Below are 15,823 nucleotides of genomic sequence, written 5' to 3'. Positions count from 1 at the left end.
GGTGCCGTCAACAAACTTAGTCTGGGTGGGGTGGGGGTGGGGGAGGGATGGTGGAGGGAGAGCAACATGCTGGGATAATTCTGAATTGTCTTGTCTGATTTTTGAAAGAAAAGGAAAGTTCACCTTGCTGTGTGCATGCGCCAGTGCGTTAATTGTTGATCAGGTGTCATGCCTGGTGCTAAAATATATATTAATGATGATACATTTGTTGAAAGTATTGCCCTATGTGCCTCTGTTCAGGTTGGGTCCTGACTCAGGGATGAAGTTGCTGTTGTTTACTGTATTTTTTATCATTGTAATTTTTTGCAGATGTTTCGATTATTTAATAACATTTTGTTCTTTCCATTCGATGTTGAAGGTTCCATGGATCTGACTATGATTGGTGATGACATGGATTCTGTGTTTGCCCATTTGGAAGAACCCGGTTGTATTCTTGGGCAATGGTACTGCATTTATCACTGGAATGGATTTTATCTGAACGTTGGCACTTTGAACTTCACAAGTTCACAAGTTATAGAAGTAAAATTAGGCCATTCGACCCATCAAGTCCACTCCGCCATTCATCATGGCTGATCTCTGCCTCCTAATCCCATTTTCCTGCCTTCTCCCCATAACCCATGACACCCATTCTAATCAAGAATTTGTCTAGCTCTGCCTTGAAAATATCCACGGACTCGGCCTCCACAGCCGTCTGTGGCAATGAGTTCCACAGATTAACTACCCTCTGACTAAACTTCCTCCTCACCTTCTTTTTAAAACAGCGCCTTTTAATTCTGAGGCTATGCCCTCTGGTCCTAGACTCTCCCACCAGTGGAAACATCCACTCTATCTATGCCTTTCATTATTCTGTAAGTTTCAATGAGGTCCACACCCACCCCGCCCCCAACCTTCTAAACGCCAGCGAGTGCAGGCCCAGTGCTGTCAAACGCTCATCATATGCTAACCCACTCATTCCTGGAATCATTCTTGTAAATCTCCTCTGGACCCTCTCCAGAGCCAGCCCGTCCTTCCTCAGATATGGGGTCCAAATGTCTTCACAAATTGCCTTTTGTGAGTATTTGTGGCGGTTTGCTGGGTGTTTGCAGCAGATTTTAAGTTATGTATTCTAATAACATCCTCTTGCATAAATGATGATTTTCTGCATCAATAAGCAATAACTGGTGTACCCTACACACAATTAGAAATGGTCTGATGAGATGGTAATGCTGAACATTGCCCTTCATACTTTAAACCCTGTCGGTAAAATGAACCGACCACATTCTGCAGAGGCACAGCAAGTCTCTGCAAAACATGCTTGCCTGTTGAGCTGTCAGGAAACACCTGGTATGGTGGTATTTACTGCACTTATCTCTAAATTGTCTGATCCTCTGACATTTTGGTATACTGCGGTACCTATTTCCACTGTACACTCAATTTCAATTTTCAATTTAATTTACTTTATTGGCATGATAAGGTACATCATTATATTGCCAAAGTATAGAACATTGCATACATATTTAAAATGCATGAATATAAAAACAAGTATACAATGCATGGGTCGATATGCCCCTGTACATATATGTATTTACGCAATACATTTATGGCCTTTTATCGTTTGCTACTCGTTCTTGCAGTTGTAAATAGTACAGCAAGGTAGCAAGTTTAATAGCTCGATATTAATTTCCTTAGTGTCAATTGATGTATGAGTGTATGTGTACATGTTGGTCATTCACTGTCTCTCAGGTTGTGGCATGCTGTTATGTGTTGTGCGCCAAGATGTGCCGTATTTCCTTCGCCAAGGATTATTCTTAGTTTTGACATATCGTCTAGTTCTGTAAAATCTGGGGTCGCCAGACTGAGTTTTTCAAGATATATTTTTCTTATTTTATCGATTTTTTTACATTTTAAGAGGAAGTGCACCTCTGTTTCAACCTCATCTGTCAAGCAGTGACCGCATATTCTATTTTCTCTTGGTTGCCAAGATCTCTTCTGTCTTCCTTTTTCAACTGCCAAATGATGGTCACTTAACCTGTACTTGGTGAGGGTCTGTCTCTGCTTTATGTCTCTAACAGTTGAGAGATAGTCTGCCAATTTATAATGTCTTTTTAGGACACGGTAGCACTCTAGTCTGCTTTGGCTTTTAGTTACTTCATCCCAATGTTCCAAATAGATTCCTTTGCATTGTTTAATAATTTGGTTCACTCTAACTGGTGATTGGAAAGCAGTGTTGATCTGAGACTGGTCAAGGTTTAACTGAGTAGGAGTAGTTAGTCTCAATACCAACTGACACAGGGAGCTCTTTTCTGGGTTCCCCTCTTGGGTTTGGAGGGCTTGGAACTGGAGGGTGTCTGGGGGACTAGATTTAAGGTGACTCCAAAAATTTAGTGCTCGTTTCTGGATATTTATTATCAGTGGGTATCTACCTAATTCTGCCCTACATGCGTTTGTTGGTGTTTTCCTTTGGATGCTGAGGATGTTCCGACAAAATTCCGCATGTAGGGCCTCTGTTGTGTGTTTTTCCCCATTTAGTATAGCTATGGTGACTGAGCGGACCCCATACTTCACTACCATAAAGCGCAATGGGCTGAATTACACTGTCAAATATTTTAAGCCAGATTTTAATTGGAATTTGGATGTTGTGGAATCTTCTTTTTATTGCATACAGGGCTCTTCGAGCTTTCTCTTTTAGTGCATTCACTGCCATTCTAAAGCTCCCTGATGCTGCAATAGTTAGACCAAGGTAAGTGTAGCTCATAGTGTGTTCGATAATGATACCATTGAGAGTGAATTTGTATTGTCTTCCTGACATCTGGGTCTTTTTTGTAAAATCATGATGTTGGTTTTCTTTAGATTTACTGCCAGGGCCCAATTTTGGCAGTAATCATCGAGTAGGTCTAACTGTTGCTGCAGTCCCTGTTCTGTGGGAGACAACAAAACCAAATCATCCGCATAAAGCAGGGATTTTACCTCTCCGTCCAGAAGACAGAGGCCCGGCGCTGTGATCTGGTCCAACTTTACTGCCAAATTGTTTATGTACACATTAAACAGTGATGGGCTCAGATTGCAGCCTTGCCGGACACCTCTTCTCTGGGTGAAGAGATCAGTGCATTTGTCCCCAATTTTGACACCACATTTATTATTCAAATACATTGATTTAATAAGGTCATATACCTTTCCTCCTATACCACAATGGAGAAGTTTGTAATAAAGCACTTCGTGCCAAATAGAGTCAAATGCTTTCTTAAAGTCAATAAAAGAGGCAAATATTTTCCCTTTTTTTGCTTGATGTATATGTTTTTCAATGAGAGTGTGAAGAGTATAGATATGGTCAGTGGTGCGGTGTTTTGGAAGGAAGCCAATTTGATTTTTACTGAGAATTTTATATTTGCTAAGGAAATCCTGCATTATGTAATTTATAATACTGCAGAATAACTTCCCTAGGCCACTACTGACACAGATACCACGATAATTGTTTGGATCTGATTTGTTTCCACTCTTATAAATGGGCGAAATAAGCCCTTGACACCAAATATTGGGAAAATAACCTGAACGTAAAATGATGTTGAACAACCTAAGCATTATGTTCTGCATCTCCAGAGTGCTATATTTAAGCATTTCATTTTTAATGCTGTCTGGACCACAAGCTTTCTTTGAGTGGAGAGATTTTATTTTTATGGCCAATTCTTCTGGAGTGATTGGGAAGTCGAGAGGGTTTTGATAGTCTTTAATTGTTGTTTCTAATGTTTGGAGTTTATTGGAATGTCTTTATACAGATCTTCAAAATATGCCCTCCAGGTATCACCATCTTGAGTTGGTAATGCTTGTGGTTTTGTTGTGCCCAGGTTATTCCACATATCCCAGAATTTGTTTTGATTTATGGAGTTTTCAATTTCTTCAAGTCTTTTATGGGTGTAGTTTTTGTTCCTAATAGTGTGTTTATATCTTTTAAGGGTTTCATTATATCTAATACGTAAGTCTGAATTGTTTGGTTGGTGGTGTTTTTGATTTGATATTTTCCTCAGATTTTTTTCTGGCATTTTTGCACTCGTAGTCAAACCATTTTTCATGGTTATGTTTTTTGATGATTTTTCTCTTCTGTTTTACAAGGTCAGCTTTGATTGCTGCCTTGTGAAAGATCATATTAATGTCATTTATGGCCATGTTTACACCATCTCTGGTAGTCTCATATGGGTTTGTCTTAAATTTCGATATTTTATTTATGAGATCGGGTGAGTTCAGGGCCATGATGAATTTATCTCCACTGTCTGGAGTCCATCTGTATGTCTGATTTAGTTTATGGAGCTTACTGGGCTTCTTTTTTACGTCTTTAATTTGAGCAGAGAATTTTAGGTATACGTTGATTTGGCTATGGTCTGAGACAGGTGACTGCTGCCTAACAGCGAATGCACTGATAGTGCAGGGGTCCATATCAGTGATTGCATAGTCCACCATGCTAGACAAAAGAGCTGAGGAATATGTGAACCTCCCCATCGAGTCCCCTCTGAACCTACCATTAACTATATATAGGCCGAAGGCTCGACAGAGATGCACTACCTTTCTGCCACTTTTGTTTATTTCACAGTCAAGGTTGTTCCCGTTGGTGATGGTTGGTGTGACGTACAAGGGGGTTTGACCGAACACATGGTTGTTGCCCTGTGGGTCTATGAAATCGGGTTCACATCCAGTCCTTGCATTCAAGTCCCCACATAGTAGCACATTTCCCTGGGCCTGGAAATGGTTGATTTCCGTGTGGAAAGTTTCAAATAGATCCTCCTCAAAGTATGGTGATTCCATTGGGGGTATGTAGACAGCACATAGATATGTATCTACCTCAGTTATTCCAATTTATTTATCTAGTTTCAGCCATATATGTGATTTCCCCTGTTTTATTGATGTAATGTGACTGTCTAGTTCTCCCTTGTACCACACCAAGACACCCCCGGAAGTTCTGCCCTTATGTATATTAGTAATTTTTACTGAGTGCACCATGACTTCGTGATACCCTGAGGGGCAGTGAGTAAACGTATCCTTTCGGTGCCATGGTTCTGTTAATATCATATCTTCTATGAGCTTTAGGAATTCAGCGTTCCTGGTCTTCATCCCGAAGGTTGAGGAGTAGAGACCCTGGATATTCCAGCAGCTTATATGGAATGAACTCATTTATTTTTACATATATCTTTCTTTTTTCTCTTTGGAGAAAAACAAAAACCGATTTTGTGGGACAAGTGTGAAAACACTATTTTTTTCTATAAATGGGGAATGTTAGGTGAAATTTGGTATGCCGTGGTAAGGCAGGCTCGGACTGGCACCTGGTAATAATAACAATATTAAAAATAGCAATATCAACAATATTAATAGTAATATCAACAATATTAACAATACTAATTCAAAGCAATCTTATGCTTTTTTTCCTTTTTTCAGTCACTCGGGAGGGACTGTATTATATGTATGTGTTTTTTTGGGTTTTTTTTTTTACCACAAGAGCTGGGAGCACAGGGCGTGCAGCAGCTTCCTGATCTCTCCCAGCTCCGGGGTGGTCGGCGGCTGTGGCTGAGGAGGTGGGCCGGGGGCAATGGCGGCCCATGCTGGACTGTTGTGTCTCCTCGCAGTTTGGGGGGTGGTCTGGAGGTAGTGAGGGGGAGGGAATCCGGTTTGGCCTCTTGGGTTCCCATTGTTCGAGGGGGTGGGAAGGTTGCGTCCCAGTGCAGTATCTTTAAGGTTCTTTGCGAAGGCCTTCACCCCCTGTCTGTTTAGATGTATTCCGTCATGGAGGTCCCATGTACCGATGGTTGGGTGGTGGGCCAATTGGACGTTAGGGAGGGCGGCACATCCTCTGCTGATCTCCATGTTGGTGTTGTGGATCACATGGGGTGGGGTGTCCGTCCTGGGCAGCAGGGTAGAGATCACGATCCTCGAATCAGGGAATTCCTTGCTGGCCTTTCCCGCCATCCTCTTTATTGCCCCAGCAGTGCCATGGAGTAGGGTGCGCAGATCATTCATGCCTGTATGGATCACAAGGTATTGAGGGCTTCCAATGGTGTCTTTGTTCAGGACTCTCATTGCATGGTCTGTGGTGCTGCACGTTTTAACCAGTACCTGGCGACCTGGGAACAGTCTCTGGGGGTCCAGAAACTTCCCGTTGGAGTCAGTCAGTAGGACTACCTGGGGGTGTTTCTTTTCAGACTGGGAGGCAGGAGGTTGGGTAGGGCTGAGATGGGGGTTGCCTGTTGACTGGGTCCCTGGAGCAATCAGTAGGGCTACCTGGGGGTTTTGCTTTTCAGACTGGGAGGCAGGAGGTTGGGTAGGGTTGAGATGGGGTTTGCCTGTCGACTGTGTTCCTGGAGCAGGCTGTGTGACAGGAGGGGTGTCCAGTGGTGATGTATTGGTGGGCTGAGTGCAGATCAGAGAGGTTGGGGCGGCCATAGGGAGGTTGGCAACAAATGGGCTCTGTGTCTTTTCGTGTGTCCTTTTTGGAACTTCTGAGTGATTGTTCCTGGCATTTTGGAGCTGTTTGTTAAATTCTTTTCCTTGCTTAATTATATCCTCCTTCATTTTGGTTATTTGGGCACAGAGTGCACAGTTTTCTTGTCTCAGCTCTTCCAGAGTTCTCTTCATCTCAGAGGTGGTGGTCTCATTTTTCGCCATCAACTGTTTGAAGTCCTCTTTCAGCTGGTGGGAGTACTTAGCCTGTGCTTGTTTGAACTCCGTGAAATCAAGTTCTAACTGGGCCAGACTCTCTCTCAGCTGGCGGTTTGAGTTATAAGGTGTAGGAGGGGTAGAGATAGCCAGGGGCAGCAGTTATCTCTGGTGGGCTTTCGTCTTCATAATTTCCCTGGTGGGTATCGGTCCTTATTTTGTTCACCTTCTCTTTTAGCAGGAGGAAAACCTCTTCAAAAGAGTCCAAGTTTTCTGTATTTCCCTGTATCACAATCTTACCTCCATTGTACTAGGAAATAGTAAGGAGAGGGTCACCTTTGTCTAGGTTGTGATCTTTACATACTTTCAGTCATACCCTCTCTATGGACGTGTGGGTAGTTTTCCAGCAGAGTGTCCCTCCAGGAATGGATGTAGTTAGTGAAGAATATTAAGTTATTTTTCTTCCTACTCCCTCGATGTCGGACGTAATCAATGTAGAGGACCTCTGGGTTTTCCTGGAGAATTTTCTCCTTATGTTTGTCTTTTGTGCGTTAGCTTTTGCAATTAGGCGGATATACTACTTCCAAGCTCTTTGTTCTGCATGCTGTGGTGCTCTGATCTGTCTGCGGCATCGCCATTTATTTATTTCATTATTTAATTATCTATTTATCTTTACTTTATCTGCTTGTTTATTTATTTATTTATCTATCTATTTATCTATTGATCTTTATTTTATCTGCTTGTTTATTTATTTATCTATCTATTTATCTATTTATCTATTTATCTATTTATCTATTTATCTATTTATCTATTTATCTATTTACCTATTTATTATATATCTATTTATTTATTTATTTATTTTAAAATTATTATAATTATTTTTTTTGGTAATTATTTTCCGAGTTTTCGTGTTTCACACTGTCCCACTTTAGGTCTAGTTTTTCAGGGGTTCATCCTAGATGCGGCTATTTTGGGGTAAGTTCTGGTCGTGCAGGTTTCTTGGATTCGGGCCTCGGGTTCGTTCCACCAGCCTCGGGCCTCGGGTTCGGTGTACCCGCCTCGGACGTCGGATCTCGGGCTTTGGATCTCAGGCCTCAGGCCTCGGTTCGGTGTACCAGCCTTGGATCTCGGATCTAGGGCGTCGGATCTCGGATGTCGGATCTCGGATGTCTGGTCTCTCTCTCTCCCCCTGTCTCTATGTCTCTCTATATCAATATATGTGTCTCTCTCTCTCTCTCTCTCTCTCTCTCTCTCTCTCTCTCTCTCTCTCTCTCTCTCTCTCTCTCTGTCATTTGCGTTTGCTAGTGCTACGTGTGGCTTTAAACTAAGCAGTGGGGGGAGGGGTTGACAAACTGGGAATATGGAGATGGAGTTAAAGGGGAAGCAAATACAGGAGAAATTGCAAAGGACTCTCAAATGAATGGGGAGGGTAGTTCTAGAAGTGATAAGAGAGTAAGGTCAGGGCCAATTGTGACTGGTGTGAGAGAGGAGGTGAATACGGAAATTAAAGTGTTGTATTTTAATTCGCGAAGTATAAGAAGTAAAGTGGATGAGCTTGAGGCTCAGCTAGACATTGGCAAGTATGATGTTGTGGGAATCACTGAGACATGTCTGCAAGAGGACCAGGGCTGGGAACTGAATATTCAGGGGTACACAACATATAGAAAAGACAGCCAGGTGGGCAGAGTGGGTGGGGTCGCTCTGTTGGTGAGGAATGATATTTACTCCCTTGCAAGGGGTGACATAGAATCAGGAGATGTAGAATCAGTATGGGTAGAAATGAGGAACTGTAAGGGTAAAAAGACCCTAATGGGAGTTATCTACAGGCCCCCAAACAGTAGCCTCGACATACGGTGCAAGTTGAATGAGGAGCTAAAATTGGTATTTCGCAAATGTAATGCTACGGTGGTTATGGGAGATTTCAACATGCAGGTAGACCAGGAAAATCAGGTTGGTAATGGACCCCAGGAAAGAGAGTTTGTGGAGTGTCTCCGGGATGGATTCTTAGAACAGGTAGTACTGGAGCCTACTAGGGAGAAGGCAATTCTGGATTTAGTGTTGTGTAATGAACCTGATCTGATAAGGGGACAAGGTAAAAGAGCCATTAGGATGCAGTGATCACAATATGATAAGTTTTACTCTACAAATTGAGAGGGAGAAGGGAAAATCAGAAGTGTCAGTATTACAGTATAGCAAAGGGGATTACAGAGGCATGAGGCAGGAGCTGGCCAGAATTGACTGGAAGGAGGCCCTAGCAGGGAAGACGGTGGAACAGCAATGGCAGGTATTCCTGGGAATAATGCAGAAGTTTCAGGATCAATTTATCCGAAAGAGGAGGAAAGATTCCAAGGGGAGTAAGAGGCACCCGTGGCTGACAAGGGAAGTCAAGGACAGCATAAAAATAAAAGAGCAGAAGTACAACAAAGCAAAGAAGAGTGGGAAGCCAGAGGATTGGGACTCTTTTAAAGAGCAACAGAAGATGACTAAGAAGGCAATACGGGGAGAAAAGATGATGTACGAGGGTAACCTAGCCAATAATATAAAGGAGGATAGCAAAAGCTTTTTTAAGTATGTAAAGAGGAAAAAAAAGTCAAGGCAAATGTGGGTCCCTTGAAGACAGAAGCGGAGGAATTTATTATGGGGAACAAGGAAATGGCAGACGAGTTGAACCGGTACTTTGGATCTGTCTTTACTAAGGAAGATACAATACAAGCAATCTCCCAGATGTTCTAGTGGTGATCCTAGGGTGACGGAGGAACTGAAGGAAAGCCACATTTGGCAGGAACTGCTGTAGGGTAGGCTGATGGGACTGAAGGCTGATAAATCCCCAGGGCCTGATGGTCTGCATACCAGGGTACATAAGGATGTGGCGTTAGGAATTGTGGACGCATTGGTGATCATTTTCCAATGTTCTATAGATTCAGGATCAGTTCCTGTGGATTGGACGGTATCTAATGTTGTCCCACTTTTTAAGAAAGGAGGGAGAGAGAAAACGGGAAATTATAGACCATTTAGTCTGACATCAGTGGTGGGGAAGATGCTGGAGTCAATTATAAAAGAGGAAAATGCGGAGCATTTGGATAGTAGTAACAGGATTGTTCCGAGTCAGCATGGATTTCCGAAGGGGAAATCATGCTTGACTAATCTTCTGGAATTCTTTGAGGATGTAACTAGGAAAATTGACAGCGGAGGGCCGGTGTACCTTGACTTTGAGAAAGCCTTTGACAAGGTTCCACATAGGAGATTAGTGGGCAAAATTAGAGCACATGGTATTGGAGGTAGGATACTGACATGGATAGAAAATTGGTTGACAGACAGAAAGCAAAGAGTGGGGATAAATGGGTCCCTTTCAGAATGGCAGGCAGTAACTAGTGGGGTACGGCAAGGCTCGGTGCTGGGACCGCAGCTATTTACAATGTACATTAATGACTTGGATGAAGGGATTAAAAGTACCATTAGCAAATTTGCAGATGATACAAAGCTGGGTGGTAGTGTGAACTGTGAGGAAGATGCTATGAGGTTGCAGGGTGACTTGGACAGGTTGTGTGAGTGGGCGGATGCATGGCAGATGCAGTTTAATGTGGATAATTGTGAGGTTATCCACTTTGGTGGTAAGAATAGGAAGGCAGATTATTATCTGAATGGGTCAAGTTAGGAACAGGGGACGTACAACGAGATCTGGGTGTCCTAGTGCATCAGTCACTGAAAGGAAGCATGCAGGTACAGCAGGCAGTGAAGAAAGCCAATGGAATGTTGGCCTTCATAACAAGAGGAGTTGAGTGTAGGAGCGTGCAGCGTAGGTTTACTAGGTTAATTCCCGGAATGGTGGGACTATCATCTGTTGAAAGACTGGAGCGACTAGGCTTGTATACACTGGAATTTAGAAGGATGAGAGGAGATCTTATCGAAACGTATAAGATTATTAAGGGGTTGGACACGTTAGTGGCAGGAAACATGTTCCCAATGTTGGGGGAGTCCAGAACAAGGGGCCACAGTTTAAGAATAAGGGGTAGGCCATTTAGAACTGAGATGAGGAAAAACTTTTTCAGTCAGAGAGTTGTGAATCTGTGGAATTCTCTGCCTCAGAAGGCAGTGAAGGCCAATTCTCTGAATGCATTCAAGAGAGAGCTAGATAGAGCTCTTAAGGATAGCGGAGTCAGGGGGCATGGGGAGAAGGCATGAACGGGGTACTGATTGACATTGATCAGCCATGATCACATTGAATGGCGGTGCTGGCTCAAAGGGCCGTATGGCATCCTTCTGCACCTATTGTCTTTTGTGTATTGGATCCAAGTTCTGTTCCAGAGTATTTCCACAGTACACTATGCTTTGAGTTGGAAGATTTTGGATCCAGGTTCTGTTCCAGATCCTTAATTCAAAATGCTTTGGTCTGGAGAAGGGTCTTGACCCAAAATGTCACCCATTCCTTTTCTCCAGAGATGCTGCCTGACCTGCTGAGTTACTCCAGCTTCTTGCGTCTGTCTTTGGATTAAACCAGCATCTGAAGTTCCTCCCTACACATTTTGTTTGCTCCACTGCAAAATCTCCTCAAGGTATGCTGACTTTTAAGAGGTTCTCCTCCTCTTTCCAATGAGAGTTGTGCATACTCTCTTTTACTGCACACCCTCTGTGATCCCTCCTCCTTCCGACACATCGGACTGACCCGATATATTCCCCTCATGATCTTACATAACTTTATAACATCACCCCTGTTACTAGTTTTGCATTTCTAGGTGACCTCTTGACCCCACCCCCCCATCTTCACCTCCCCGCTGCTTACCTTCCGAATGCCTGACCTGGTCTCCCACCTATTTCCTCACTCCCTCCCCTCCACTCCCCCCCCCACCCCTAAGCACTCCCACCTCTCTACCTTTCTCCTTCTGGCTCTACACTCCATAACTCTCACCGTCTGTCTCACACCTTCCTTTCTTATCACTGGCCTTTGTTCCAACTATCTGAATATCAAACCTCCCAGACCTATGTCGATCTATTACATGCAATGCTCTGTCCTGCCCCTCCCCTTTTCCAGCTTGCTTCTAGCCCCCCCCCCACCTAAAATCAGTCTGACAAAGAGCCTTGACTAAAATATCACCTATCCGTGTTCTCCAGAGATGCTCTCTGTCCCGGTGATTGCCTCCAGAGATGCCGCCTGACCTGCTGAGATACTCCTGCACTTTGTGTCCTTTTGTGTATTAATAAGGCATCTGCAGATTTTTTACAACGTAACTTCACAACATGACTTCTTCCTTCACCAGACAAGGAATCGTTTTCTTAGCCATGTTTTACCAGTGTAAGTAAAACACCAGCTGATAGGATTTCACTTGTGAAGAAGGGTCTCAACCCAAAAAGTCGCCCATTCCTTCTCTCCAGAGATGCTTCCTTTCCCGCTCAGTTACTCCAGCATTTTGTGTCTATCTTTGTTCATGGAAGTCAGCAGGCCAGGTAATATCTGTGGAGGAAAATGGACTGACTATGTTTTGGATCAACCCAAATGAATGCTTCCAGGCCTGATGAGTTCCTCTGGTGCTTTTTTCTTTTTTTTGCCAAGATCCAGCACATGCAGACCCTTGTGTCTCTGTATAAACCAGTGGGCTTCAGTAATAGAAATCAACCACCGATCACCACGTGGAAGGGCAGGAGAGATCAGGCTGAGTTTCTAATCCAAACTGAATTCATAACTGTTATTAGTGGTGTGCCTCAGAGTTCGGTGCTGGCCCCATTGCTTTAGATATTTTATTGAAGGAAAGATACAATACGGTTTACATAATGCATTACATTCCCCTCCATTCAGTTTTTTATATATAACAACAAAATAATAACCCTCACCCACCCTCCCTGGGTGCCTCTTGGCAGCTGATGTGTTCACAATACATCATATCACAAATACAAATGCACAATTTGACAGCAAAACCACTACATTCTTCCAAGGCGCAGGCCCATATATATCTGCAACATGTCACATGGTTCAGGATACACTCATTCATTATGCATCAGCCAACCTGTGAGGTAATTGGCACTTGTGTAAACAAAAATGAGTAAATAAATAAAAGTAAAACATAATTAAAGGCAGATCCCCAACTACAATCAAGTGCTGTTTGTCATCTATATCAATTATGTTGTGTATGAGAACGTTCATGGCATGATTAGCAAATTTGCAGATAACACAAAAGTGGGTTGTGTTGTATATGGTGAAGCTGATGGTCAAATATTGATCAGTTCTGCAAGTGGGCTGAAGAATGGCTGATGGAATTTACCTCACTGGAGACCCTCGGACTGTCTTTAGACTTACTGGACTTTATCTTACACTAAACGTTATTCACGTTATTCCCTTCATCGTGCATCTATGGGTGACTTGATTGTAATCATGTATTGTCTTTCCACCGAATGGTCAACATGCAACAAAAGCTTTCCACTGTACCTCAGCACACATGAGAATAAACTAAGCTAAACATGGTGGCATAGTGTTAGAGCTACCACCTTACATCACCAGAGACCCGCGATCGATCATTAGTACGTATACTGTCTGAACGGAGTTTGTACGTTCTCCCCATGACCTGCGAGGGTTTTCTTCGAGATATTTGGTTTCCTCCCACACTAAAAGGAAGTACAGGTTTGTTAAGTTAATAGGCTTGGTATAAATGTAAAATTGTCCCTAGTGTGTGCAGAGTAGTGTTAATGTGTGCGGGGATCACTGGTCGGTGCGGACTCAGTGGGCCAAAGGGCCCGTTTCCGCGCTGTATCTCTAAACTAAACTAAACTGAAAGTATGAAAATGCATACAATAGACAATAGACAATAGGTGCAGGAGGAGGCCATTCGGCCCTTCGAGCCATCACCACCATTCAATGTGATCATGGCTGATCATTCTCAATCAGTACCCCGTTCCTGCCTTCTCCCCATACCCCCTGACTCCGCTATCCTTAAGAGCTCTATTGAGCTCTCTCTTGAATGCATTCAGAGAACTGGCCTCCACTGCCTTCTGAGGCAGAGAATTCCACAGATTTACAACTCTCTGACTGAAAACGTTTTTCCTCATCTCCATTCTAAATGGCCCACCCCTTATTCTCAAACTGTGGCCCCTGGTTCTGGACCCCCCCAACATTGGGAACATGTTTCCTGCCTCTAACGTGTCCAACCCCTTAATAATCTTATATTTCGATAACATCCCCTCTCATCCTTCTAAATTCCATGTGTATACAAGCCTAGTCGCTCCAGTCTTTCAACATATGACATTCCGGGAATTAACCTGGTAAAGCTACGCTGCACACCCTCAATAGCAAGAATATCCTTCCTCAAATTTGGAGACCAAAGTTGCACACAGTACTCCAGGTGAGGTCTCACTAGGGCCCTGTACACATCTTTGCTCCTATACTCAACTCCTCTTGTTATGAAGGCCAACATTCCATTGGCTTTCTTCACTGCCTGCTGTACCTGCATGCTTCCTTTCAGTCACTGATGCACTGGGACACCCAGATTTCGTTGTACGTCCCCTTTTCCTAACTTGACACCATTCAGATAATAATCTGCCTTCCTATTCTTACCACCAAAGTGGATAACCTCACACTTATGCACATTAAACTGCATCTGCCATGCATCCGCCCACTGACACAACCTGTCCAAGTCACCCTGCAACCTCATAGCATCTTCCTCACAGTTCACACTACCACTCCGCTTTGTATCATCTGTAAATTTGCTAATTGTACTTTTAATCCCTTCATCCAAGTCATTAACATATATTGTAAACAGCTGCGGTCCCAGCACCGAGCCTTGCGGTACCCCACTAGTCACTGCCTGCCATTCTGAAAGGGACCCATTTATTCCCACACTTTGCTTTCTGTCTGTCAACCAATTTTCTGTCCATGTCAGTACCCTACCCCCAATACCATGTGCTCTAATTTTGCCCACTAATCTCCTATGTGGGACCTTGTTGAAGGCTTTCTGAAAGTCATATCATATCATATCATATCATATATCATATATATACAGCGCGGAAACAGGCCTTTTCGGCCCACCAAGTCCGCGCCGCCCAGCGATCCCCGCACATTAACAGTATCCTACACCCACTAGGGACAATTTTTACATTTACCCAGTCAATTAACCTACATACAAAGTCGAGGTACACCCCTGTCAATTTTCCTAGTTACATCCTCAAAGAATTCCAGAAGATTAGTCAAGCATGATTTCCCCTTCGTCAATCCATGCTGACTCGGAACGATCCTGTTACTACTACCCAAATGCTCCGCAATTTCGTATTTTATAATTGACTCCAGCATCCTCCCCACCACTGATGTCAGACTAACTGCTCTATAATTTCCCGTTTTCTCTCTCCCTCCTTTCTTAAAAAGTGGAACAACATTAGCTACCCTCCAATCCGCAGGAACTGATCCTGAATCTATAGAACATTGGAAATGATCACCAATGCATCCACAATTCCAAACGCCACCTCCTTATGTACCCTGGGATGCAGACCATCAGGCCCTGGGGATTTATCAGCCTTCAGTCCCATCAGTCGACCCAACACCATTTCCTGCCTAATGTGGATTTGCTTCAGTTCCTCTGTCACCCTAAGATCTCTTGCCACTAGAACATCTGGGAGATTGCTTGTATCTTCCTTAGTAATGACAGATCCAAAGTACCGGTTCAACTCGTCTGCCATTTCCTTGTTCCCCATAATAAATTCCCCTGCTTCTGTCTTCAAGGGACCAACATTTGCCTTGACTATTTTTTTCCTCTTGACATACCTAAAAAAGCTTTTACTCTCCTCCTTTATATTATTGGCTAGTTTACCCTCGTACCTCATCTTTTCTCCCCGCATTGCCTTCTTAGTTATCTTCTGTTGCTCTTTAAAACAGTCCCAATCCTCTGGCTTCCCACTCTTCTTTGCTATGTTATACTTCTTCTCCTTTATTTTTATGCTGTCCTTGACTTCCCTTGTCAGCCACGGGCGCCTCTTACTCCCCTTAGAATCTTTCCTCCTCTTTGTGATAAATTGATCCTGCAACTTCTGCATTATTCCCAGGAATACCTGCCATTGCTGTTCCACCGTCTTCCCTGCTAGGGCCTCCATCCAGTAATTGTGGCCAGCTCCTGCCTCATTGCACAACACTAAATCCAGAATTGCCTTCTCCCTAGTAGGTTCCAGTACAAGCTGTTCTAAGAATCCATCTCGGAGGCACTGTACAAACTCTCTTTCCTGGGGTCCATTACCA

The sequence above is a fragment of the Rhinoraja longicauda genome, chromosome 36 (genome assembly GCF_053455715.1).
Source record: "Rhinoraja longicauda isolate Sanriku21f chromosome 36, sRhiLon1.1, whole genome shotgun sequence".
NCBI lineage: Eukaryota > Metazoa > Chordata > Chondrichthyes > Rajiformes > Arhynchobatidae > Rhinoraja > Rhinoraja longicauda.
Note: the sequence above shows the minus strand (reverse complement) of the source record.